The following is a 26,623-nucleotide window of genomic DNA, read 5'->3' as shown; positions in this document are numbered from 1 at the left end:
TGCTCTGAATTAACATATTGCCCTACTTGAAAAAGATTTTTAAGAAAAAGAAAAAAAAAAGCAGAAACTTTGACCGTGAGACAGAGAATGAAATCAAAATTAAGACAATGAAACCAAGACAAAAAGTATTGACCTTTTTGGGTCAATGAGGCTTCCTATTCAATGATTCAATCCATTCCATGGACAAAAAATCAGGACAAAAAGTATTGACCTTTTTTCAATTTCTTTTGACCAACTCTATATCCCAGCAAAATCAATACTTCCAAAAGAATACCAAAATTTCGACAATCAAATCAGAACACCAGAAATGAAATCATCAAACAAAATACGATGGCTCCATGATTCACCCAAACTGAAGAGAAAAAATTAAAAAAAAAAAAAAAACCCTAAAATCGAGAGAGAGTAAAATCTAAGAAAAATACCTTCAAGATAGGCCAATCTTATGATGATGAGGATGAGGATGAATCAAGAATGGTATATGGGAGGCGAGGGAGGAGGAAGAACTCAAGACTGAACGTGGAGACAAGGGAGGAGGAAGAACCCAAGACTGAACGTAGAGTCTTGGTTGAGACTAAACGGGATTGGATAATAGGTTAAAAAAAAATTTGTTTTAATGGTTTGCCGTTTTGTCCGTTTGATCAACTGAATTAAGATTCAACGGCTAGGATGGTTTTGTCCCGTTTTGTCCCTTTATTTTCGTCCCGCAGGTGAGCGGGCCTGACTACTCTATATGCTCTTCATGCATGATTTTCTATATTCATCAGCAGATTCATATAACAGCCATAACTTTCTATGGCTGCACATGCTCCTCACTATCTCTGTTAATTAATGTAAATGATGTTCACACATGCATACCGTGCAATCAAACGCCCTTGAAGCCTACATGCAGGGAATATATGCTCAAAAAATTTGGACTACTTGAAGGATGTGGTTATCAATTAATGTCACGCATAAACATGTACTCATAGTCAGCACTTGGCAAAGCAACAGTTGCATTTTGACATAAAAAATGGTCATTGCACAGAATTAGACAATCAAAAGCATAATCAGACTATGCAAACATAGTACTGCTCACTTACTCTTTTTTGAGAAGCTACCTTCACTCTTACGAGATACTTTATATACAAAACGGGAAAATTTCATGAATGGTACCCAAAGTATGACTTACTATGCATTTCGGTACACCAAGTTTCAAAACATAAACTTTGGTATTTGAGGTTTCAAAACCGACCCAATATATGTACACGACGTCAATGACACCGTCAGTCTGCATGCCATTACGCACACAGTGAAGGGCAAAATTGGTTTTTCATTTCTCAACAGCTTTCCTCTCTCTCTTCTCAGACTTCTCTCTTTCCTTCTAAACGACTCTGCTACCCCAAACTAGCAGTGGCCTCCGATGAGAAGTATGGATTCAAGAGGCCTATGCTTTTTGTCATCACTTGAAGAATCAGAAGCCCCAGATTCTGATCTAAAATCATGATCCCTATGCCTTTTGTGGCTTCGCTTCTTCCTCTTCTTTTCTCCTTCATAGCCACTCTCATATCCATCACTGTTGTCATCACTTGACCTTGAGGAATATCTCTCTGGCTTCCGCCTGGATCTCTTTTCCTCCTTTTTGTTGTCACCGATCACCGCCATCGATCACCACGCCTCTGCACCGCCTTTCGTAACCTCCGATTATAGCCCCTATTTCCAATCCTACCCTCCATCACCGTCGAATTTTTCACCAAAGCTCGACCTCGACAACCAAGGGAGCCATGGGGACTTTGTTTCTGGTCTACGACCCTCCTCGGGTCCTTCAATTGCGACGAGTATTTGGGCTGGGCTATCTCTTATTGCCCCAGCAACGATCTCAGATCTGCTCTTCCTTGATAATCCCAAACATCTCACCTCAATATTGTATGTTAGGTATAGACAAGCTAATGCAATCTCACCTCAATCTCTTTCTGGGTTAAGAGAAAGAGGTCAGAGGTAAATATAGATAGAGATGGCGCATTTCGGATGAAAACCAACCATAGTAGTGGAGTTGGAATGATTGTAAGGGATGGGGCAGGTGCGTTTAGAGGAGCTTGGTCTGGGTTTCATCCCAATTTTTCTTCGCCTCTTCACAGCAAGTACGAGGCCTGCAGGACGTGTTGAGAGAGAGAGAGAGAGAGAGAGAGAGAGAGAGAGCTAGGTGCCCAGAATAAGAGTGATAAGAGCATATTTATGCGATGTTAATAGCGTTAATCTCCATACTTTCTTTGTTAGTTTAGTGTATTTTCTGGTTATTTACTTTGTTTATTTGTTTTATAGGTATCTTGGAGTAAAGAAGAAGAAAAGAAGTAAAAGAGGGATTGAAAAGCAAAATCGGGAAATCTGCCTGTGCAGATCAGTTAACTTCGACAGAGCACTAAGACCAGCTCAGAACGATCCAGAGAATGATCTTTATATTGATGGAAAGCCTCAGATGTCTAGTTTCCAAATATTTTTACGGCTCATCAATATCATTTTTCTAAAGGAAGTTATGGCCGATTTAGTACAAAGAGGTCAGCCTGCGCGTGAATCTGAGGTTGGACGGGAATTTAGGTTTCGAGGCCCAAATCAAACCAAGAAGCCCAAGAACGAGTTTCTGCTTCATATTCCGACTTATGATGGACAAATGGCATGATGTGAATGGTTGGAATGAGTCATCAAGCTCAAACGCCAATAGGAAAACTCCACCTAAGCACGTGAACCCTAAATTCTTTTAGGTTTTGGATTTCCTAACCTCTAAGCATATAAAAGGAGATCAATCTGCAGCAGCTCGCGCTCTTCTTCTTCCTCCCTTTTTCATTATTTTGTGTTTTTGATTCCAATTATGTGTAACTAAATTTCCAGTAGTTAGGGGGCAGTTGAAGCCCCTGGACATGATCCATAACATGCTTTGACATTCAATTTGTTTTCCAATTAATATAGTTGAGGTTTTGTTTACCGATTTCTCATTGATGAATTCTATGTTTGTGTGCTTTGGAGGCCTACTTAGTATGCATGCTAGGGTCCTAATACTTTGATTGTTTGATGCCTGGATCAATAGCTGGATTCCTCAAATTGTCTAGAGAAGTAATTGGTAGTTTTCACTAGCAAGTAAACAAAACCCTAGGTTTAGCAAGGCTCTAAGTTAATTGCGATGCCTAGTGATTGCTCAAACTCTTTTCAAACTTAATGATCTCTGCATGTTTAATCTAATAAGCGTACCTTTAGGTTGCATTGCTTGGGAATAGTCTAGGTGTAGAGCACTTCCTGCCTAGCGTACAAAGTAAGAAAGAGTAATAGGTTGTGTTCAAGCGTACCGAGCCAATCTGAGTGTCTTCAACTAAGTTAATTGGTAGTAAATTGGACAAAGTGTATTGTGTGTGATTGTTGGGGGTGGATACTTCCTTCCTAGCTAGTTTCATTATCTTGATATCAACCAATCTCAAATCTGTTCCAGTTTCGTTTTTCTTTCTGTTCTCTGTTTTGACGTATTTTATTCTCATAGTAAACGAATTCCAAATTTCACCAAATTTTGTATACTGGACGCCTTGTGTGTCTAGTACGTCTCTGTAAATTTTCATATTTTTCTGGGTTGTTTTGGTTAGGATTTTAGTTTGTTTTTCGACTGCTGTTCAGTAGGAACTGCAGTCACGTTTTTTTGTGACTTTTGTTGAAGCTTTTAGTTTAACTTAATCCTCTGCGGGAGACCCTTATTTCCCTATATTACAATTGACATATTTGCAGGAGAATAAGGGAGAGAGAGAGAGAGAGAGAGAGAGAGAGAGAGAGAGAGAGAGAGCTAGGTGCCCAGAATAAGAGAAGAGAGAGACATGGGTGCTCAGAGTAAAACAATTGAAGAGACCTTTTTACCCCTTGAAATACGACAGCTAGCACAAAACTAACAGCGTCATTGACGTCGTGTATATATATTACGTCTTTTTTTAAACCTCAAGTACCAAAGTTTATGTTTTGAAACTTGGTATACTGAAATGCATAGTGGGCCTTACTTCGGGTACCATTCATGAAATTTTCCCTACACAAAACAATGCCAAATGATCTACCGGCACTCGCTAGCCGACATTGAATTTTATATATGAACAACTTTAAGCTTTCTATATTATCTTCACTACTTATGAACGGCTTCAGATAAATTCTCATTTATACCCTTTTAATTTGAGATAATGCTATACTTTACATGCTCCATTGATTATTATAGTCCAAGCATACCTACAAAATGCGATAATTTCAATAGCATATTTACTATGCCCTAATATTGATGCCATGCTTTAAATGTCTCCATAATTATCAAGCATGACTATAATATGCACAATGCTATTAGTATCTCCACTGCGATTTACATGCTAAACACATATGCTATGCTTTTATCTTGATTTCATTACTACATATACACTTGCGATACTCGCTTTACAAATGGTGACATGCATAGATGTCCAAACAATGTCATGCACACAAAATTGCCCATTTAGCTATACTCAATACTCTTATTTACACACTTTAATCTTATATCCACATGTTGCTACATGTTTAGCACATCTGTTGCTTATATACACATGACATTTCACTAGCGAGATCAGTACTCGCTCCTGTCATGACAAATGTTCTCGATACTGGGGGGACTTGTACACCATACCCCCCATGCCTAAATGACGTACTTTTGCCGTGGTAAACGTTCTACTGGGGGACTTTTGCATCGTACTCACCATGCCTGAATGACATATATTCGCCATGCCTAAATGGTACATACTCGCGATGGTCAATGTTCTCGATATTGAGGGACTTGTACACCCTACCTGCCATGCTTGGATGGCATATCCCTTCCATGCTTCAGTGACATATCGCCATGCTGTACTCTTTATGTTTCAGCGATATATCACTTTTGCTTCAACAGTATCTCATCTACACCTCAATGGTATCTTATTTATGCTGCAGCCACATCTTATTTGTGCCTCAGTGGTCTAACCATCTATGTTTCTGCTCTTATCTATGCCTCAACAATATATTATCTAGGCCTCAGCGATATCTTATCTATGCTTCAGCGGTATATTATCTATGTTTCATCAGTATCTCACCTATGCTTCAGCGATACACTTGCAATGCTTCAACGGTATCTTATCTATGCCTCAATGTCGTTATGTTCTCCATGCTTAAGCAATGTCCTCGCCATGTTTTAGCGACATACTCGCTATGCTTCAACAATACACTCGCCATGTTTTAGTACCATACTCGTCATGCCTCAGTGGCACATTCTCGACATGCTTCAATGGCGTACTCGCCATGCTTCAGTGACATACTCGCCATGCTTCAGCAGTCTATTACCTATGCCTTAGCAACCTATACTCGCCACATCTCAGCAGTACATTATCTATAGATCAGCCATATCTTCTCTATGTTTTAGTAGTATCTCCTCTATGCTTCAATAGTATCTCATCTATGCTCCAGCAGTATCTCATCTATGCTTCAGCGGTAACTGCCATATGTTTCAGCTGTATATTATCTATCTTTTAGTAGTGATTATCTATGCTTCAGCGTCATCTATGCTTCAACATCATCTATCCTTTATGCTTCACCGATACGTTCTTCATGCTTCAACGGTATCTTATCTAGACCTTAGTGATATATCATCTACGCTTCAGTGATACACTCACCATACCTCAGCGATGTCATATACAAGCTCTGCAATATGTTATTCATGCTTTAGCGGCATCTCACCCATGTCTCAAGCGACCTACATCTCAACGCGACGTAATCGCCATGTTTAGAAGGACACACTCGCCATGCCTCAACTGTAAACTCGCAATGCCTTAGCGATATACTCAACGTACTCGCCATGCCTTAGTGGCATATACTCACTCATACCTTAGCTTCACGCTTGTGGCCTAGCAAGCACTCTCAACTCCCCGAACGTGCCCTAGTGACACTTGGGACTATACTGTTTGAAGCCTGCCCATGATAGTATTATCTTGGCTTATCTATAGGCTTACTATATAACCCCTCTGGGACTCTGCGTATTCTCCAATGATCACCATGTATTCTCTAATGATATTCTCCAATGATCACTATGTATTCTCTAATGAATCCTCCAATGATCGCCATGTATTCTCTAATGATATTCTCCAATGATCGCCATGTATTCTCAGATGACCACCACGTCTTCTCTCATGATTGTCATGTATTCACCTACGATCATGGTGTATTCTGTCACTGCCTTTGGCAATTTTCAATAAAATTGGCTTAATATCGCCATTTCTTATCTCTCTCCACCAAAATATCGCTAAAGGCATGGGCAAGCTGTATAGCAATCCCAAACTACTGCCTAACGCGAACAAGCTGAAATGGCTATACAATGCGATATCGCTCATAGCCGGTTCTGCTGGTACAGCACGATGTTGTCCCTCGCAAAGCGCTGCCAGTTGCGATCAAATGAATGAACGAATGAATGCTACGTGACTTGAAGCATATGCTCTCGCAAGCATACGAATCGTTGTCAAGTAAGGGAAGTATTAAAACCTTGATTATCGTACCTCGGGGATTAGGTGTTGGACCTAACCGAGGTAATTGGCGCTAGAGTGACTCAAAAGCATACGATGAAAAATAAAAATAAAAAGAAGTAAAATAATATTCACAAGGCACCAAGCCTAGGCAATGCTCGGCTTAGCTCACACTAAGCCTAATCAAAGCCACTAACTTGTAGCCCAAATGAGTTATGCACAATGGAAGGTAGAATTTTGTTTGGGAGTTTTGAATTGGGAATTAACTAAATTAAATCAAACTAAAATAAAAGCAAACAACTAATTATCAAGCAAGAAATTAAAATTCGGATTTCAAATTAATGGGAACATGGGAGTGTCGGGTGATTCACACTAACTATCTTGTAAACATCGATGCCAATTTCATAAATACATGCATTTCCTATATGTGTTAAGTCTCGTATTTAGTACCGGTCAAGTCTACTAAACCAATTATCCTTTCGGTGTATAGATTATGCCGGTTAGGGCCACAATCAACTCTCTAACTTAGGCATTACGCCGGTTAAGGCCCCAATATCTAAAATTAGAGGCCTAGAGTGCAAGATAATAGAGACTCAAGCAAGCTTAGCTACAATTAAGCTAGCTAATGGTTACCACACTTAAATCCTAGATGCAACAAGACCAATAAGTTGTCAATTTATCAATCTATTCATCACAATTGCCCACAACATAATTTCAAAGGATGACAAAGCCTAGAAACATGCTTCTAAGGACCAATACATTCGGATTTAAAGCATACACAATGAAAATTGCATTTATTAAAATTAAAGCATCAATATTTATACAAGATGAGTTAGGGCTTCACAACCCTAACTCCCAAAATTGAACTACTCACTCATAATTAAAATAAGATTTAACATCAAAACTATGTACAATTAAAATAGATAAGAAGAGAGAGGATAAGCTTTGCTTAATTTCAACAATGCTAGAAAGCAAAGAAAACTAAGCTAGCTTGAATCCTCCTAACTACCCAAGATGAAATTAAAGTCTTGATGATCTTCCTTGATGAAATTTGAGAAGAGTCCAATACTTTAATGTGGAAGAGTGAATGAAAATGGGAGAGTGGGTGAGTTGCGGCGCTGTTGAAGAGAGGAAGGAAAAAATGGGGTCTGCTGCGGCTGTTGTCTTCGAGACTTCCCTCGAAAGGGTGAACGGTGATGAATATATATGTGTGGCTGATGTGTTCCCTTCTTACTTGAGAGAATTAAGGTTAATTAAACAATGGGCTGGGCTGAGGTGATGGAATACGAATGGTTGGCTCGCTGTGATGGCTGGGAAAGAAAGGAAAAGTGGATAAAATTGGATATGCAGCTGGCACGTGGTATAAAGAACAGCCAAATATGATGGGCTATTCAATTAGTTTAATTAAGCCACACATGCAGATGCACTTCCGTTTTCTTTAATTAAACCAAAGTTGGTTTAATTAATTGTTAAGCCATTTTCTCCAATAAGCTTCAATTTGCTGCCCCATTTTCATTTTTGTCTCATTTGCTTATGAAGTTATGAGTGATAAAGTTTTGTCCCTTTCAATGTATTGACTCAAGGTTGACTTCCGTCTTTTTGTCGAAAACTCAATTTGCTCCAATTTCGGTTCATTTTATCTCGTTTCCGCAATTCCGCTTATTTTCTACACAATAAAAAAAATTAGATTAATTACATAATAATTGACTTGAGGATTAACTTATTTATAGTGTTTTAGATATAATTACATGCATAAAAATGCGTGTAATCACTACGCGATACTCCGCCATGAATAAATGATACCCGATAAATTGCCATGAATGAATGAATAAATGATACGCGATACTCCACCATGAACGAACGAATGATACGCGATACTCCGTCATGAATGAACGAATGAATGAAATGCTTCTACTCGCCACAATTATCTGTCACTCCAACACCAATGCTAACAATTATCGCCATCCGACCCAAACGGTCATATCGCTACTATCGCCACGGGCCATACGCCGCCCCCCTCCCCCCCCCCCCCCCCCCCCCCCCCCCCCCCCCCCATATGTCACGCAACAGACAAGGGCACGCTGTATAGCAATCCTGACTTATTGCCTACGTGTTATCACTACTGAAAATGGAACATCGGTCATGGCAGGTTTCGTTGACACTGCACGATGCTGTCCCTCGCAAACCCTTGCGATGCTAATTGCGATCAAACGAATGAATGAATGAATGTTATGCGATATGCCAATGAATGAATGTTACGCGATACGCCAATGAACGAATGAATGAATGCTACGCGATACGCCAACGAATGAATGTTACGCGATACGCCAATGAATGAATGAATGAATGTTACAAAATACGCCAATGAATGCATAAATGATACACGATACATCGCGCCAAACAAATGTTGGTCAATGCAAACTGCTCCAATGCGATCACAATGTGAGATGCTTCAATGCAAAATGCTCCAAGGTGAAATGCCTAAATAAAATGCGATCAAGGCGAAATGCCTATATGAAATGCGAGCAAGGCAAGATGCCTAAATGAAATACGAGCAAGGCAAGATGCCTAAATGAAATGAGACTAAGGCGAAATGCCTAAATGAAATGCGAGCAAGGCGAAATGCCATGTCATTATTTGATATCGGCATGAGTTATCTTCCTCCAACACTTGATATTGCCACGTCTTATCTATCTCTTACACGATATCGCCATGCTTTATCTCTATTATACAATATTGCTGTTTTACCTCTATTATGCGATATGACCTCGAGTTGTTTCTCCAACACGCGATATCACCATATGTCATTATCTGATATCAACATGAGTTATCTTTCTCTCACACGCGGTATCGCCATGCGCTATGCGACATTGCCATGTTTCTCTATTATACAACATTGCTATGTTTTATCTCTAACATATGATATTACCATGTATCATTTCTCCATTACATGATACGATATCGCCATGGCTTCTCTCCATTATACAATATCGCCATATCTCATTTGTCTCCATTATGTGATTGCATGCCACTACATGCAAAACGAAAGGTTGTGCCAAGCTTAATAATAACGATATCGCCAAGTAAATTCTAGTCACTATTGGCTACATCATTACAACCACTGTCGGCTATATTCATTACGGCCATTATCGGCTTCACCCCAAAATTATTACTATCGCCATATGCAAAAATGGGATGACATAGCCAAGGCTATCCTTGCAGACACCAAGTGTATCGATTACACCTTATATTGAGCATACATGATGCCACATGCTAGTAGACCCTAGTCTAAACCCTCAGACCTCGGTCTCGGGGGACTGGTTACCCTAAGGAAGTCACTCTCGCCAAATGTCCAATGCATGCTTGCGCGGTTTTTACTTGGAAAATGAAATCACCACCCCATTCAAGACTCCTCTTAGCTGGGGACTTGGGGGACTAGGGGTAATGGTTGTACGGAAGTCACGTGGCAAGGATACTCGCCTTGCACTTCCGATACTTTTACCATGGACAGACTCCCCACCTGTACATGCATGTACATTTGCAAGCATAATTAGCTATAATGGGCCACGCTCATTGTACCGCCAAAGGTACTAATTCCAACTAAAGGAATGACATGCAGACACACCGCCAGACAGGCTACGGCCTCGGCGTCGGACCACCTCCAGATCGCCGCCGACGCGCCGCCACACGCCACGCCAAGATGGCATCAGAAGCTTCTAAAACTGGGAACTGAAGCATGTCAGTCCCACATCGAAAACAAAGAGAAGATCAACCTCTTCCTCACCTATAAAAGGTTCTCTCCTCTCTCCTCTCTCCTCATTAATTACGCATTCAATACTTACCTACTGTTACTTTGTCAACACAAATACATTGACTAACTTAGGCATCGGAGAGCAGAAGACCGCCCGGCGCGGTCTCCCTCTGACGCCCATTGTATTTCATTTGACAGATAACGGTAGCTTCGAGAACAACACAAGTACCGATCCGCCCACCGGATCAACGTTAGCTAGGGTCCAGCTACCGCTGGACTTTTAGACATCAACATTGGCGCCGTCTGTGGGAACCCTTGAACAGAAGGTCATCCCGCTACAATCACCATGACTAACGGTAGCGGGGGAAACGCGGAGGAGCAAGCAGAACAGCCCGCCATCCCCCAACCCTCCGACCCCGCGATCGGCGTTAACCGCGCACTATTCACAACCCCGGCCAACCCCAGCGGTGAGGCAAATCCAGGCAGCAGCCGCCCATCAGGCCAAGATCTCGTCACCATGTACGAGCTAGCACTGGCGGATCTTCACAAGGCAAACAGAGAACGTGAGGACGAGCACAGGGAAAAGGCTGAAGCCCAAAGGCAGGTGGCTACACTAATGACACGTTTTGAGGAACTAAAGAAGACGCTGGCGGCCACCGACCGCCCAGCACAGAGCGAGCAGTCACGTAGCACCAGGCGTAGTCGACCCAGCACCGGAACATTGGTACCAGGGCCGGTCATACAGATGCAGGTACCGCTGAACCCACCTGAGTTGTTGGGAATGGGACCGCCGCCCATACCTCAGCTAATGTTGGAGCAAGAGGCGGAATCACTCCCACACACCAACCGCTCAGAAACCAGGGCGAGGACAGAGGGTAATCCGCCTGTGCCGAGGTGCAGGCCAGCCCAGAGGATCATTCAGACCGATTCCGCCGACGAGGCGACCGCCCAGCTATTGGAAAGGATGCACCAACTGGAGCAGAGATTGATTCGGGCGGAGTCGGGCGTCCCAGCGCCAACTCGGAATCCGCTCTTCACTTCCAGACCCGGGCCCTTTTCCGCTGCAATTCTGCAGGCTGTCAGACCAGCATATGCAAAAACCCCAAAGATGCCGCACTACGGCGGATTGTCCGATCCCTTCGTCCACATGGACACCTTCAAGAAGGTCACCAACAACAAGGGTTTCGACGACGCCACCTTATGCCATTTGTTCAGCGAAACACTGGATGGCGAGGCAATGAACTGGTTCTTTGAATGTCCGCCAGGTTCTGTCAGCTCATTCCATGCACTATCACACGCTTTCCTCTCCCGTTTCATCTTATTGTCGGCCGGGCATCACAACACGAGTCAGCTGTTCAGCGTTAAGCAGGGGGAGGACGAATCACTGAAGGCCTTCGTCACAAGGTGGCGGGCGGCAGCGTCTCAGTGCCGCGACCTAGACAAAACTATGGCATCAGCGGCCTTCAGAAAGGGACTTCTCAAGGGACCGTTCCTCTATCACCTCAACTACAGTCATCCCAATGCGACGTATGACCACGTCATGAGTGAGGCGGTCATTCACGCTTAGGCGGAATTCATCACATATGGAGAAACCCCACCACCACCAGCAACGCCAACAAAGTCAACACAGCCATCCTCCAGTCACCAGGAAACCGCTAACAAGAACCCTTCGGCACCGCCAACTGACAAGAAAAGGGAGTGGCAGCAGGGCCACCACCAGAACAAGCGGCAGAAGGACCAGCCTTACAACAGGGGAAACCGCCCAACCCATGGAGATAACCGCAACAAGCAGGCGGAGTCCTCGCAGCGGTATGCAGTTTTCACAGTCTTAACGGCCTCATATGAAGATATCTATAATCAGTGCAAGGATCAGATTCCACCGCCACCCCCTCCAAAGTACCCAAAAACGGGTAAACCCAGGAACACCAGCAAGTGGTGCAAATACCACGAGGACAGCGGCCACAATACCAATAGCTGCAATGCTCTCAAAACAGCCGTTGAGACCTTGTACCGTGACGGCAAGATGGAACAGTTCAGGGTGAGCCAACCACCACCAGTAATTGCCAACGTCGAGACCTTGGGCCGCATCAACACCATCGATGGCGGTGCTCCAATCACCAACATGTCCCACAGGGCAAGAAAGCGCTATGCAAGCGCTAATCATCCGAAGGAAGTCTGCAACATCCGCTACGAAAGATCCGCCAAACTCCCGAGATCAGGTTGGGAACCTATTACTTTCTCAGAGGAGGAGGAGCGCGGAGTGCATTTACCCCATGATGACCCATTCTTGGTCGATGCCATTCTTGGCAAATTCTCAGTGGGGAGAATCTTAGTGGACAGCGGATCCGCTGTCAACGTTATCTTCAGCGGTTGCTACGACCATCTCAAGCGAAACAAAAAACTACTCCAGGATCACGAGCCACTGCTCAGCTTTTCCGGTGACATCACACAACCGCTAGGGTCGGATTACATGCGCTTGGTTATTGGCACTAGTCCGTGCATGGCGGAGGTGCATACGGAGTTCATTATCGTCGACTGTGTCAGTTCATACAACGCTATCATTGGTCGACCAGCGCTTAACAAGCTCAAGTGCATCATTGCCGGGTACATGCTTCTCATGAAGTTCCCCAAGCCCAACGGCACAGGCTGTGTGAGGGGGAGCCAGCAGCTGGCACGAGAATGTTATTCAACGACTATGGCGCGGTCAACGCGCCGCCATGAAATTCTGACGGTGGGTAATGAAGCACCGCCACCAAACATCTTTGAGGATCCTAGGGATGAGGAGGAGAAATATGTAAGGAAGGAGCCGGTCAACCCGGACACATCGTTAAAGGTTGTCTGCATCTCAGACGAGCACCCTGAGCGGACAGTCCGCATAGGCGCCCAACTGGATCCAGAGGTGGAGGCAGAGCTCACTCAATTCCTGCGTGACAACGCCGCCGTCTTTGCATGGTCCTACGCGGACATGCCAGGTATCTCCCCTGAAATTATCACTCATAAGCTGACCATCAAACCCTCCTTTTACCCTATCAAGCAGAAGCGGAGGGCCTTTGATGAGGAAAAATACCGGGCAATCGGAGAGGAGGTCGCCAAACTACGGAACATTGGATTCATCCGCCAAGTCATCTATCCCCAGTGGATCTCAAACTTGGTAATGGTCAAAAAGCCCAGCGGCAAGTGGCGGATGTGCGTCGACTTCAAAAATCTCAACAAGGCATGCCCAAAGGATAGTTTCCCGCTACCTCGTATCGATCAGTTAGTCGATTCAACTGCCGAACACGAGCTCCTCAGTATGATGGACGCTTTCTCCGGATACAATCAGATCAGGATGCACCCCAGCGACCAGGAATGCACCACCTTCACCACCGATAAAGGCCTCTACTGCTACAATGTCATGCCTTTCGGTCTGAAGAACGCCGGTGCAACTTACCAGCGGTTGATGAACGCCATGTTCGCTGAGCATCTGGGCAAAATCATCGAAGTCTACGTGGACGACATGCTAGTTAAGAGCATAAAGGCCAGTGGACATGTGGCAAACCTCCGGATCATAGTAACCATCCTCCTGGCCTATGATATGCGCCTCAACCCAGAAAAATGTTTCTTTGCAGTCACCGCTAGCAAATTTCTCGGTTACATCGTCAGCGAGCGAGGTATCGAGGCTAACCCGGATAAGGTACAGGCCATCCTTAACCTGGCGAACCCCGAGTATAAGGTGGACGTCCAGTGCCTCCAGGGCAAGCTAACCGCCCTTTCTCGATTCATCTCTCAACTAACTGATAGGTGTGCTCCATTCTTCAAACTCCTCAAAACAACTCACAAGAAGCTCATTGACTGGAACCCAGAGTGTCAGGCGGCGTTCTAGGGCCTAAAGGAATACCTGGCGGCAGTCCCCCTCCTTTCTGTCCCTGCGCAAGGAGAAACACTGTTCATCTATCTAGCGGTCTCGGCAACGGCGATAAGTTGCGCCATTGTCCGGCGGGAGGGCCAGGATGAGCTCCCAGTGTTCTACGCCGGCAGAGGCATGAACGGAGTAGAAACAAGATATTCACCGTTGGAGCAACTGGCCCTCGCACTTTTCGTTGCCGCCAGACGCCTCCGGCAGTACTTCCAGGCTCACACGATCCATGTGTTAACCAATCAACCGCTGAGGCAAGTGATGCAGAACCTTGAACACTCGGGGCGCCTCAGTAAGTGGGCCATTGAGCTCAGGGAATTCGACATAGAGTACAAGCCAAGAACCGCCATGAAGGGCCAGGCAGTGGCGGACTTCATCGCTGAACTTACTGAGCGTCAGGCGGAACCCGGTACTCAAGCAGAGCCCGGAACAGAAATAGTAAACGGTGAGGAGGCAACTCCCCTACGGTCAGATTGGAACCTGCACGTGGACGGCTCCGCTTGCGCCAAGGCCAGCGGCGCCGGAGTTATCTTAACAGGACCCGGGGGACTGAACGCGGAGTACGCATTGAAATTCAACTTCAAGGCTTCAAACAATATGGCGAAATACGAGGCACTTGTCGCCGGTCTACTCCAAGCCATTGACTCGGGAGCTGACAGCGTCAACATATTCAGCGACTCGCAACTAGTCGTTAACCAGGTCAACGACAGCTTCCAGGCCAAGGACCAGCAGTTAGCGGCATATTTGGGATACGTCAAAACCTTGCTAAAAAAGTTCAAATTTCACTCCATCACACAAATCCCCAGGGAAAAGAATGCTAAGGCTGATTCACTGGCGAGACTGGCAACCGCCCAACCACATCAGAGTCCAGCGGACACAAGGGTGGAATACCTTGACAAGCCAAGTATCACAAAGACCCTGGCGGAGATTTTCAACATTCAGGTCAATCCCAGCTGGATGGACGAAATCATTGCATACAAGCGCAGCGGCACATTGCCAGAAGATAAAGTCCACGCAAGACAGCTCAAACGCAGGGCAACCCGCTACAACGTCCAGGACGGCAAGCTTTACCGCCAGGGATTCACCCACCCCAACCTCCGCTGTCTAACCCCAGAGGAGGGAAAGGTCGTCCTAGCAGAAATCCATGGCGGGGAATGCGGAAACCACTCGGGCGCCAGATCCTTGGCTAACCGCACAATGCGACAAGGTTACTTCTGGCCCACGCTTGGTGATGACGCTCGGCGGATTTCGAGGTCTTGCCACAAATGCCAACAGTATGCAGATCTCCCACACGCGCCGGCAGAACCACTGTCAGTCATCATTGGCCCATGGATTCATTCCACGTGGGGCCTTGATTTGATGGGAAAGTTCCAAACCGCCAAGGGCCAGTTCAAGTACATCATTGTCGCCATCGACTACAACAGTAAGTGGGTAGAAGCGGAGCCACTGACGGCAATAACTACCGCAAAGGTAATCCGCTTCCTTTGGAAGAATATCTACTGCCGCTATGGCGTCCCACATACAATCATTACAGACAACGGCACACAGTTCAACAACAAGGAACTCATCTCATTTGCCGCCAACCTGGGCACCAAGTTAAGTTTTGCATCTGTCGCCCATCCCCAAACCAACGGCCAGGTCGAAGCAGCAAACAAGATAATCAAGAAGCTGCTAAAAAAGAAGCTCGACGACGCCAAGGGTTTGTGGGAAGAAAAACTTCCAGAGGTCCTATGGGCCATCCGGACAACTCCAACTACCGCCACCGGCGAAACCCCTTTTTGTATGATGTTCGGCACAGAAGCTGTCCTTCCTATTGAGGTAACTCAGCCCACCGCTAGGGTCAACGGCTACTGCCCGGAGACCAACAGCAACGGCGTCAACTTGGACAGGGACCTCCTAGAGGAAAAAAGACACAAGGCCCATTTACACAATTTACAAAACAAACAACGGGTATCGCGCTTCTACAACGCCAGGGTCAAGGCCCGGAACCTCCAATTGGGGGACTCGGTCATGAAGGAAGTCATCCCGCCACCAACAAAACTCCGCCCAACATGGGAAGGCCCGTACAAAATTGTGGAAGTCGTTAGCCCAGGCACCTTCTACTTAATGGACAAGGACGGCGTCACATCGACCCACCCTTGGAATACTAAACACCTTCGGTATTACTACAAATAGTCAAACCGCTACCCAAGAGCATCTTGACTTAGCTAAATTTTTTGTTCAAATATTTAGCTAAGGGAAGCTACCCAACGGGTACTACCCCACTTTTGTACACTGATCCGTCAGTTATCAATGAAACGAGGAATTATTCAAACCATTGTTACCAAGTCTAGCACTGAGGGCAACTGGCAACGCCAGCAATCGTCGGCGGACTTCGTCCGCTACGTGGTGCACTTGGACCAATCTTAATTCCTTTAATGTTTCATTGATCGACAGAAGAAATATATATTACTCAAAACACTAGCACTTGCGAACACATCATGGCAAACCAATTCAGAAATTTATTTCACTTTCAATATTCTTTACAAGCTGTCGTGACTCAGCGGCCACAAAACAAAACAAAAAAAAAAAAACTAGGAAGGTCTCCAGCGGCCTCGGCCGGCTTCAGGGGTTGCCTTCGACATTTTCTGCTTCGGCGGGCGGCGGCACGATCGATCGACTCGCTTGGTCGGACCCTCGCGCAGTCGGACTGGGGGTCTCCATGGTACCATCCGCCCGGGTGTGTGCCTCCAGGAATCCGGCACGTGACATCTCCGACGGGGTGGGGTGGGGTGGGGAGTCTGCTGGGACCCTTCCGCCGGATGAGCGCCACTTTCTCCGCTGCCCGAGCAGGCACCTCCGGCTGGGGCAGGCACGTCTGTCTCCGACGGGATACTCTCAGCCGGCGGCGCGTCAGGCTGTGACGCTTTGGCGAAGTCAATGGCGCCCTTCCGCTTCAGCATGTCTATATTTGCTCGGGCCCCAGCCTTCGCCGACTCGATCATTGCCTTCTTAAACTCCGCCGACTCGATCATTGCCTTCTTAAACTCCGCCGACTGCTTGAACGCCTCAACGGCGGCGGCCGCAGCGGTACTCCCTTCAGCCCTCAGCTGGGTAACCTCACCCCCCAACCGCTTCACTTCAGCCATTCGGTCGGCGGACTCCCGCTGCACAACAATGAGTTTTTTGTCCTTGGCGGCTATCCGCTCCTGCAGCAGGACTATGTCTTGCTCCAACTTGGAGACATATTCATTCCTCTCCAAGTCCCGCTCAATGGCTACGTTGAGCTTACCGCGAACGTCGGCATAGTCACATTCCGCCTTGGCAAACCCCCGCTCCGCCTCCCCCAGCTTCTCCTTCATCTCCGCCAACTCCCTCTGGAGACCTTGGATTTCATCCCTCAGCTCCCCCTCAATCAGGGGCCGCTTCGACGCCGCCACGAACATGTCGTGCAGTCCCGCCGATATTTGACCAAACGCCAAGCTGAAGGGCGATTGGTCAATTGCCGTGGGGCGCGAGATACCCGCTAGGCCGCCGAACCCTAGCCGTTCGCATAGATGGAAGAGGAACTCCCGCTCACCATCTGTCATGAACGCAGCGTACTCGGCAAACGAGTCCAGATCACTGCCGGTGGGCGTCTCTCCCTCCATCGCAACAGTTTTCGAAGGAGCTTGGCGAGCCTTCTTCTGTCGGCGGGCCCCGATTACCTCAACCTCCTCTTCCTCTTCCTCGTCAGGAGAATCAACCTGCCGGCGTTTTCTCTCCAGCGCCCTTTGGTTCCCGGCGGCGGTCCTCGTCACCCTCACTGGCGGCTCCGCCGGTTGCACCACTTTCCCCTTTTGAGGGCCACGCCTCTGAGCAGGCATCCGCTCCTTCTGTTGCCCTGCCGCAACGCCTCCCCTCTCCCCGCCAGCCGCTTGGGTCCCCGTTTCCAATGAAACAGGAAAAATAAATCCGGATACCAACCTCGGTGGTGAAGCCTACGATACTATGATGCACGGTAATCCTGGGGGGCCGCTATCGCCGTTTCTCCGGGAACAATATCTCCAAGCTCCGGCAACCTCTTTCTTCAGTCTCGGACAAGTAGAGCGATAAGAACACGACTGTGGGTTTGAAGCTTTTACCAAAGTGTCAAATCTCGCTGGCTTTCCCCCCCCCCTTTTATGTCAACATCAGCGCGTCCTCCGCCGTCCGCTGCAAAACGACATCAATCGACAGCCGTACACGTGTCACAGACCTCCACTTACTACCCGGATTAACCGAGGCGTCGCTTCGTTTTCGAAACCCGTAATTACTATCATTTATGGTAAGCAGACAGCCAGGCTTAGGGGATAGGCCTCCGCACGCTAACCCCCTGCGGGTTGGACACGTGTCTACTACCACCAGACGAAGCGTCTGGTGGAAGTAACCACTGCGATAACTTCACCAACCGTCCGAGTCTCCGCTGAGCGAAACCCCGCCAGCGGAAACTTCTCCCTTGTCATCCTCCAAGTGACGAAGTCTCCGCTGAGCGAAACCCCGCCAGCGGAACTTCTCCCTTGTCATCTTCCAAGTGACGAAGTCTCCGCTGAGCGAAACCCCGCCAGCGGAACTTCTCCCTTCTCATCCTCCAAGTGACGAAGTCTCCGCTGGGCGAAACCCCGCCAGCGGAACTTCTCCCTTGTCATCCTCCAAGTGATGAAGTCTCCGCTGAGCGAAACCCCGCCAGCGGAACTTCTCCCTTGTCCTCTTCCAAGTGATGAAGTCTCCGCTGGGCGAAACCCCGCCAGCGGAACTTCTCCCTTGTCATCCTCCAAGTGATGAAGTCTCCGCTGAGCGAAACCCCGCCAGCGGAACTTCTCCCTTGTCCTCTTCCAAGTGATGAAGTCTCCGCTGAGCGAAACCCCGCCAGCAGAACTTCTCCCTTGTCATATTCCATGTGAGGAAGTCTCCGCTGAGCGGAACCCCGACAGCGGAACTTCCCCATAGCCATCCTGCAAGCGGGGTGTCTTCCGCTATACATCTTCGGCGGAACCCCCTTTCATCTTGCAAACTGCGTACTTTGTTGAACGCAATATCGTTCAACAAAATACCGACAGCCGCGTCTACCGGACGCTGCTTCCTGCTACATTTAGCGGGGGGATATCCGCCAAACTGCGAATCCCGAGGCCACGCCTCACTCTGACAATGACCGCCACGCGGCGTTACCGTCAGACCGTCCCTACGGGACACGGGGACTAGTCAACAGTCTACGACGGCCCTGATCAGGCACGTTGACCCCCGTCATTTGGGTGTCACATTGGGCTCGCTACCCAACACCCTCTGCTCCGTGCAGCTCCCCCTCAACAAACAATTTGCTGACCATCCGGAGGTCTATCTTCGCCGGGGAGTGGGGGACTCCCTGGGGGGCCCAGCAGGGGCCCGCCCGAAAGGGTATAAAGCGTTTGCTCAGTAAAACCAACGGTTGACGACGCACTGACGCTAATTATGCTCTTGCAAGTCTAGCGGAAGAAAATGCTTCAAACCACCGAGCAACTCCCCAACCAAGATTGCCCTCCTTGACTAGGGAATTGGGGGACTTGTACATGCATGTACATTTGCAAGCATAATTAGCTATAATGGGCCACGCTCATTGTACCGCCAAAGGTACTAATTTCAACTAAAGGAATGACATGCAGACACACCGCCAGACAGGCTACGGCCTCGGCGTCGGACCACCTCCAGATCGCCGCCGACGCACCGCCACGCGCCACGCCAAGATGGCATCAGAAGCTTCTGAAACTGGGAACTGAAGCATGTCAGTCCCACATCGAAAACAAAGAGAAGATCAACCTCTTCCTCACCTATAAAAGGTTCTCTCCTCTCTCCTCATTAATTACGCATTCAACACTTACCTACTGTTACTTTGTCAACACTTACCTACTGTTACTTTGTCAACACAAATACATTGACTAACTTAGGCATCGGAGAGCAGAAGACCGCCCGGCGCGGTCTCCCTCTGACGCCCATTGTATTTCATTTGACAGATAACGGTAGCTTCGAGAACAACACAAGTACCGATCCGCCCACCGGATCAACGTTAGCTAGGGTCCAGCTACCGCTGGACTTTTAGACATCAACACCACCCAAGAGAACTCTTGACCAGGGACTTGGGGGACTTTTTGGTATAGATACCTCTCAGGCACAAGTATCGGAAGCACAAGACTCACTAGCCACGTGAAATGGTGCCGATAACGCCCTGACACGATGCCGATACAATACACTAGTGGTATCGGGTGGACCACAGCTAGTCCCACATTAGAAACAAAGGGGTGACAAGCCCATCCCCACACTATAAATACATGTCTCTCCACTTATTCAAGGTAAGCCACCAGTCTCCATTTACTCCTACCTAGTTTACATTCTTACATGTATCTGACTTAGGTATCGGACAGTCGAAGGCCGGCTAGCCCGGTCTTCCCTCTGACCTCTATTCATGGTTGGCAGGTACGGATATCGGAGGTGGAAACTCTCATCACAACCCCATTTCTACCACAGAAACAAAGGCCATGCAGGTTGTTACTGATTATTGATTTAATAATGCTCCTTATTGTTCAAAGTTAATCAGTTTGGGACGCACTTGCTTCGATTTCTAGGATTCTTTGAAGGAGATACTTTACTTGCTGAGAATCCCACAGAGAAAGCCTTATGGAACAATGGAGGGGAATATGAAAAAAGCTCTAAAGGTATACTTTGCTTCTGTTCCAGGCCAGGTTGCAAATTCTGTATCATATGAGCTGCCTACTTTTTTATACCGACTGTAATTGTGGAGATAATAACATGTAGAAACGACATGCTCTTTTGAGCACTTGTATTCTTACATCCATTATACATTGCATGTATGTTGTTTAGCCTACTTATGTGTGATTTAATATTCTTAGTTCTTTTTTCTTTTCCTTAGATAGCAACAGATGAAAATGACTCAATTTTGGCAAGTGTACCCACAGACTTGAGGGAGAAGGCTTCCACCTTACATGCTTCTCTTATCGATGGAAAGGCATGCAAAGGTCCATTGGAAGAAAAAGGAAACATTCATGAAAAGGCAGTTAGCACTATGTTATTTCTTTCATGCATTATGACGTAAATATTATATTTGATGAACGAATAGGTAAAAAAAGAACAATGATATTATTGTTATGAGCACATTTTTAGGCTCAAAACATCACTTTTTCAATTCTACACTTCATTCTTTTTAGATGTTTTCTGAGGTCAAATTGACTATTGTTTTCATGATATTAGTCTTTTTTGGCTGATTGGCCAAAAGTCAAAGTTCTTGTTGGGCTAAAGGTTTTGTCTAAGAAAAAAACTTGTTTATGTTGCTCCACATATAATATGTACACTATCCCAATCCTAGCTACCCATCATTAACACTATAGAGAAGAAAGGAAGCACGGGAGTAGATGTATGGTTCTGCATGTTACTTGACATAATTATGAAAGCTCGAGTGGCATGAAGTTAGGCTATTCACTGCAGAGACTGTAAGAATGTCATTGCATTTTTCTTAGTTTTCTAGGATGGATTGCAAGTTCTTCTTGGATATATAAAGGATACGGATGCAGATAAAGTATCTGTGGCCCTTGCTTCTTCACTGGATACCATTGCTGAATTTGAGTTATTACAGGTAAACACAACCAATCAATAATATTAGGTTACAGTTTTAGACTTGTCACATAGATATATCAAAATCAACATATGGATGCTTTTTCAAAAGAACAACATGAATTGTGTTGAAGTCATAGAAATTGTAAAAAAGATTGGCAATGTATTTCATTTCTCTTATATATACAGGGGCTAATTATACAATGACATGTCTAAAATCATAATTTGATATTCTGTGCAATAGGCTCCAGGCTTGTCATTCTTGTTGCCTGAGCAATACCAGAGATACCCAAGGTCAGTCTTATCTCAGTAGTTCCTTTTGAGTGATATTCTTCATCTGTTTGGGTGATGATACTACATCATTTAACTATTGAAAGCTAAATTAGTCAGTCATTTGAAACTCCCTTATTAAATACATTTAGGTATGCAAACTTTCAAAGTTTTAGTACATATATCATTTCCAAAATTTGTAATCTAAAATTTTGCTTTTACAAGTTTCCTCTTACAGCTGATTATGGATACTTATTGAGCCAAATAATCATTATCTTACAGCTGATTATGGATGATTGTTGAGCCAAATAAATCATGATTTTTTTTTAAGTAGGTTTCTGGATCCTGTTGTTTTATATTAGATCTCTAGCTAATGATGCAAAGGGACAAAACACAAATATGGTTTTTCCAAATGTTTAATGATAACTGTAGTGGTCTGCTCCAGCTTATGTACGTATCAGTCTTGCATTTAGGAATTCTTCATTGAATGAAAGGATATCTTTGGTCTTGAAGTTGCATTTCAATACTCCCACCGCAGATTCTTTTGATATACACTGACTTGCCAAACATATGTTTGAAAGACCTCCGCATATGTTATGTGTGTGTTTTACATTGGCATTTTGTGTACTATATAGTAGAATATCATTATTTTGTTTAAGACTTGTAGGCTTACAGGGAGAGGAACTGTTGAATTAACCATTGAGAAAGGTGACGGTTCAACATTTTCTCCAGAAGCTGGTGGTGAACCAAGAAAGACAGCCAGTATTCAGTTATAATAAATTTAGTAATTTACTGAAGGTTTGTGTTATGTTCCCTTTATGGTTATATGAAATGAATACACAAGAATAGAATATCTTGAATATTCTGTCCTGTGTTTTTCCTTGTTACTGTTGTGTTCAGTTTCTTGGTGAATAAGTAAAAACAAATTGCCGGTATATTTTTAGAACTATCTCCACTTTTCCAGACAATTTGGAGACTTATACTAGCTAGGTACAACCTTTGGCTTTTGTATTGATGCTCAAAAACCCAATCAGAAGATCTCATGTCAGAGTTTTTTCTGAAGGTAACACACATAATCGAACAGCTTTAAAACATGAAATATTGTATAACTAGACTAGCCTTTGTCCCCATATAGGTGTCATGTTCATCTGTTAGATTTATTTAGCTTTACTTCGTAGAGTTATATATAGGTCAATATCTGTAACTTATATACATCCTTAACAACTTTTGAGGGTCAAGTAAATGAAAGATTTACCCTAGCAGTTTCTGGTGAAACACAATGCATAAGCTTGTAGTTTACTGGGTGATTTAGAATCACTAGATCAAGGATCGAGTTTTTATATTAATTGAATGTGTTGAAGGATGTTGAATTTTAGTGTGCTTCTTCAAATTAGGGTTTAGTTCTAGAGTTGTAATAGGAGAATGTTCTAAATTTCCTCATTGTATTTATATTCTATTACTTTGTATGTACTCTGTAAATCCCTATATAAAGGGCTCCTATTATCAATAATAGAACACACAATTTATCTCATCATTTTCTTGAATGATATTTTCCTACAACACATTATCAGCACGAGCCCTAACCCTAGCCCTAAAACAAAAAAAATCCTAAAACTCTTCTCACCAAAGCTGTCGCAAGCCCTAGCCTGAGCTAGGCTCATCGCCTGCTGCAGCCTTGTGCCTGCTGCCCCCGCAGCCCCTGCGCACCCGTGTGCCTACTGATCCCTGCAGCCCTGCGCAACAACACCTGCTAGCCCACGTTAGCGTTTGCCCCCCGCAACCCCTGCGCACCCGTGTGCCTACCGTTCCCTGCAGCCCTGAGCAACAACACCTGCTAGCCCATGCTAGCATCTGCCCCCCGCAATCCTCATCTCTACAGCCTGCACGAGAACACCTGCACGACCCTGCGACAGCCAGCTTGCTAGCGCTCCCCTACGCCAACCAGCCCAGTGTGCACCCCGTGCTACGCGCCAGTGCGCTCGTTGCTGCCTACTGCTCTGCAGCCCCATAGCCCTGCAGCACCCGCAGCCAACCCCTGCAGCTCCCGCGTTCACCTAGCCTCGCCCAAAGTTCGCCTACCTCGTACATCACCGCAGCCTGTTTTCCAACACGCCTGCATGAACACGTGCATATTCTCAAGCCTCGAATCAACAAGTTTTTAAGATTAAAGTTCATACTTTCTTGTCTTTTAAATTTCTTTATTTTCTTCGGGGATTGCATCTTCCCTTTTTCCTCCATCCCACCTTTCTATAACGTGGGTTCGATTATTTAATAAGCGGAATTGTGGGGATTCAAGCTATATACGAACTAAGAGCGTTCGTGATTGTAGGACTAAGAGCGTCCTCAAGCATCGATCTTTGACCATACTAAACATCATTGTTTTGGTCTTCTTGGAAATAGATTTCTTGGTAGCATAGCTCGGAAATCTTATTAATATTAGTTTTCGTGGAAGCATTGACTCCGAAACTAATTCGTTCTTGTTTCACTTTTCAGGATGTCGAACTCGAACGAACTCAATTTTGTTCTATTGGATTATGCAGGCAAAAGATACCTAATATGGGCTCGGGACGTTGAGCTCCACCTTATTGCCCGTGATTTATTGCACGCAATCCAAAAGCTTTGTTCTAAAGGAATTGCTCCAAACCCTCAAACTGAGATCAACAATTCCAGGGCACTTGCCTTGATGATGCGTCACATGGATAGGGACCTCCAATTTGAGTTCATGAATGAGGATAGCGCTATAAAGCTATGGCAAGTGCTTCGTGAATGTTATGACAATGTTCGTGACTACATCCTTCAGAATTTAGAAGCAGAATGGAATGATCTTCGCTTCTCTGACTGTGATTCAGTCATGCAATTTTATTCGGAAGCTCTCCGCATCAAAGTAATGATGCATCTATGTAGAAAGATAATAACAGAAGAACAATTGATTGAGAAAACCCTCAATACCTTCCTTATCTATGCTATGAGGTCCTCTAATTTATTCTGGACTCATGTAAACGCAAGACGGATCACAAGTTTTCAACAGCTTATTGAAGCTATGGCCACTGCTGAAAGACATGGCAACGATCTTGAGAGAAGAAAGATTGAGAGGCTTCAAGATAGCCATCAAGAGCATCGTCCCATAGCTAGAGAAAGTCACCATCGACGTCATGATCCATACGATCGAAATGTTCATGAAGGTAATCGCCAAAGGTGACAATCACGCGACCGTAGGAGCCGTGACTTTGAGGGACGAAGGGTTAGAAACCATGGAGCCAACATTGGCCATGGTCATAATTTTCCAACGGGAAATTTTTAACAACAGTACACAACAAATAGGTGACTCCAAACTTCGGTACATTAAGTTTTAAAACAATCATTTTGGTACATGACTTTCAAAACCCGACACACTTTTAGTACACCTCGTTACTAACACCGTTAATCTTATGTAATTATTCATTTTTCAAAGGATAATTCAGTATTTTCCTCTCTCTCTCTCTCTCTCTCTCTCTCTCTCTCTCTCTCTCTCTCTCTCTCTCTCTCTCTCTTTCTGTGTACCTACATATGCCAAAACGAGCATAATTAGCTATAATGAGCCACGCTCATTGTACCGCCAGAGGTACCGACTCCCACCAAAGGGGTGACCTGCGAAGGCACGGCCAGGCAGGCTACCGCTTGAGCCCTGGACCGCCCCCAAATCACCGCTGACGCGCCGCGTCAATATAGCATCAGAAGCTCCAGACGCTGGGAACCGAAGCACGTCAGTCCCACATCGGAAACATGAAGAAGATCAACCTCTTCCTCAACTATAAAAGGTTCTCTCCTCTCTCCTCATTAATTACGCAATTACTACTCATTTATTGTTATGCTGCCCATATACAGTGACTGACTTAGGCATCGGAGCAGTGAAGACCGCCCAACGCGGTCTCCCTCTGACGCCCGTTGCAGCAAACGGGAACCATATAATCCTTGGAGTAACGGTCCGCCCACCGGACCCGCGTTAAACAAGGAATCGGCTACCGCCGGACTTGAGCATTAACATTGGCGCCGTCTGTGGGAATCCTTGAACAAAAGGTCATCCCGCCACAATCACCATGACTAACGATAGCGGGGGAACGCGGAGGAGCAGGCAGATCAATCCGCCATTCCCCAACCCACCAACCCAGCGGTAGGCATCAACCGCGCGTTATTCACCACCCCGGTCAACCCCGGCGGTGAGACAAACCCAAGTAGCAGCCGCCCACCAGGCCAAGACCTCTCCTCTCTATATGAGCTGGCACTGGCGGATCTTCACAAAGCGAACAGAGAGCGTGAACAAGAACGCAAGGAAAAGGCCGAGGCCCAAAGGCAGGTGGCCATGCTTGTGTCCTGCTTTGATGAGTTAAAGAAAATGCTGGAAGCCACCGCCAACCCGGCACGAAGCGAGCAGTCACGAAGCACCAGGCACAGCAGACCTGGTACCGGAGCATTGATACCAGCACCAGTCGTGCATCTTCAGGTCCCGCTGCACCCACCAGAGCTAGCGGGAATGGGACCACCCCCTGTACCCCCAGTTAATGTTGGAACAGGAGGCGGAGTCATCACTGCACACCTACCGCTCGAGACCTCGGGCAAGAACAAAGG

General features: G+C 45.9%; 1 pseudogene; it reads left to right on the top strand.

Moving 5' to 3' along the window:
• The window catches only part of LOC112203579, a 33,141-nt pseudogene extending 10,347 nt beyond the window's left edge, over window positions 1-22,794 (top strand).
• The last annotated feature ends 3,829 nt before the right edge of the window (window positions 22,795-26,623 follow it).

This window comes from Rosa chinensis, chromosome 5, assembly GCF_002994745.2.
Source record: "Rosa chinensis cultivar Old Blush chromosome 5, RchiOBHm-V2, whole genome shotgun sequence".
Classification (NCBI taxonomy): Eukaryota; Viridiplantae; Streptophyta; class Magnoliopsida; order Rosales; family Rosaceae; genus Rosa; species Rosa chinensis.
The sequence above is the reverse complement of the archived record's forward strand: the minus strand, read 5'-3'. Positions and strand labels throughout refer to the sequence as shown.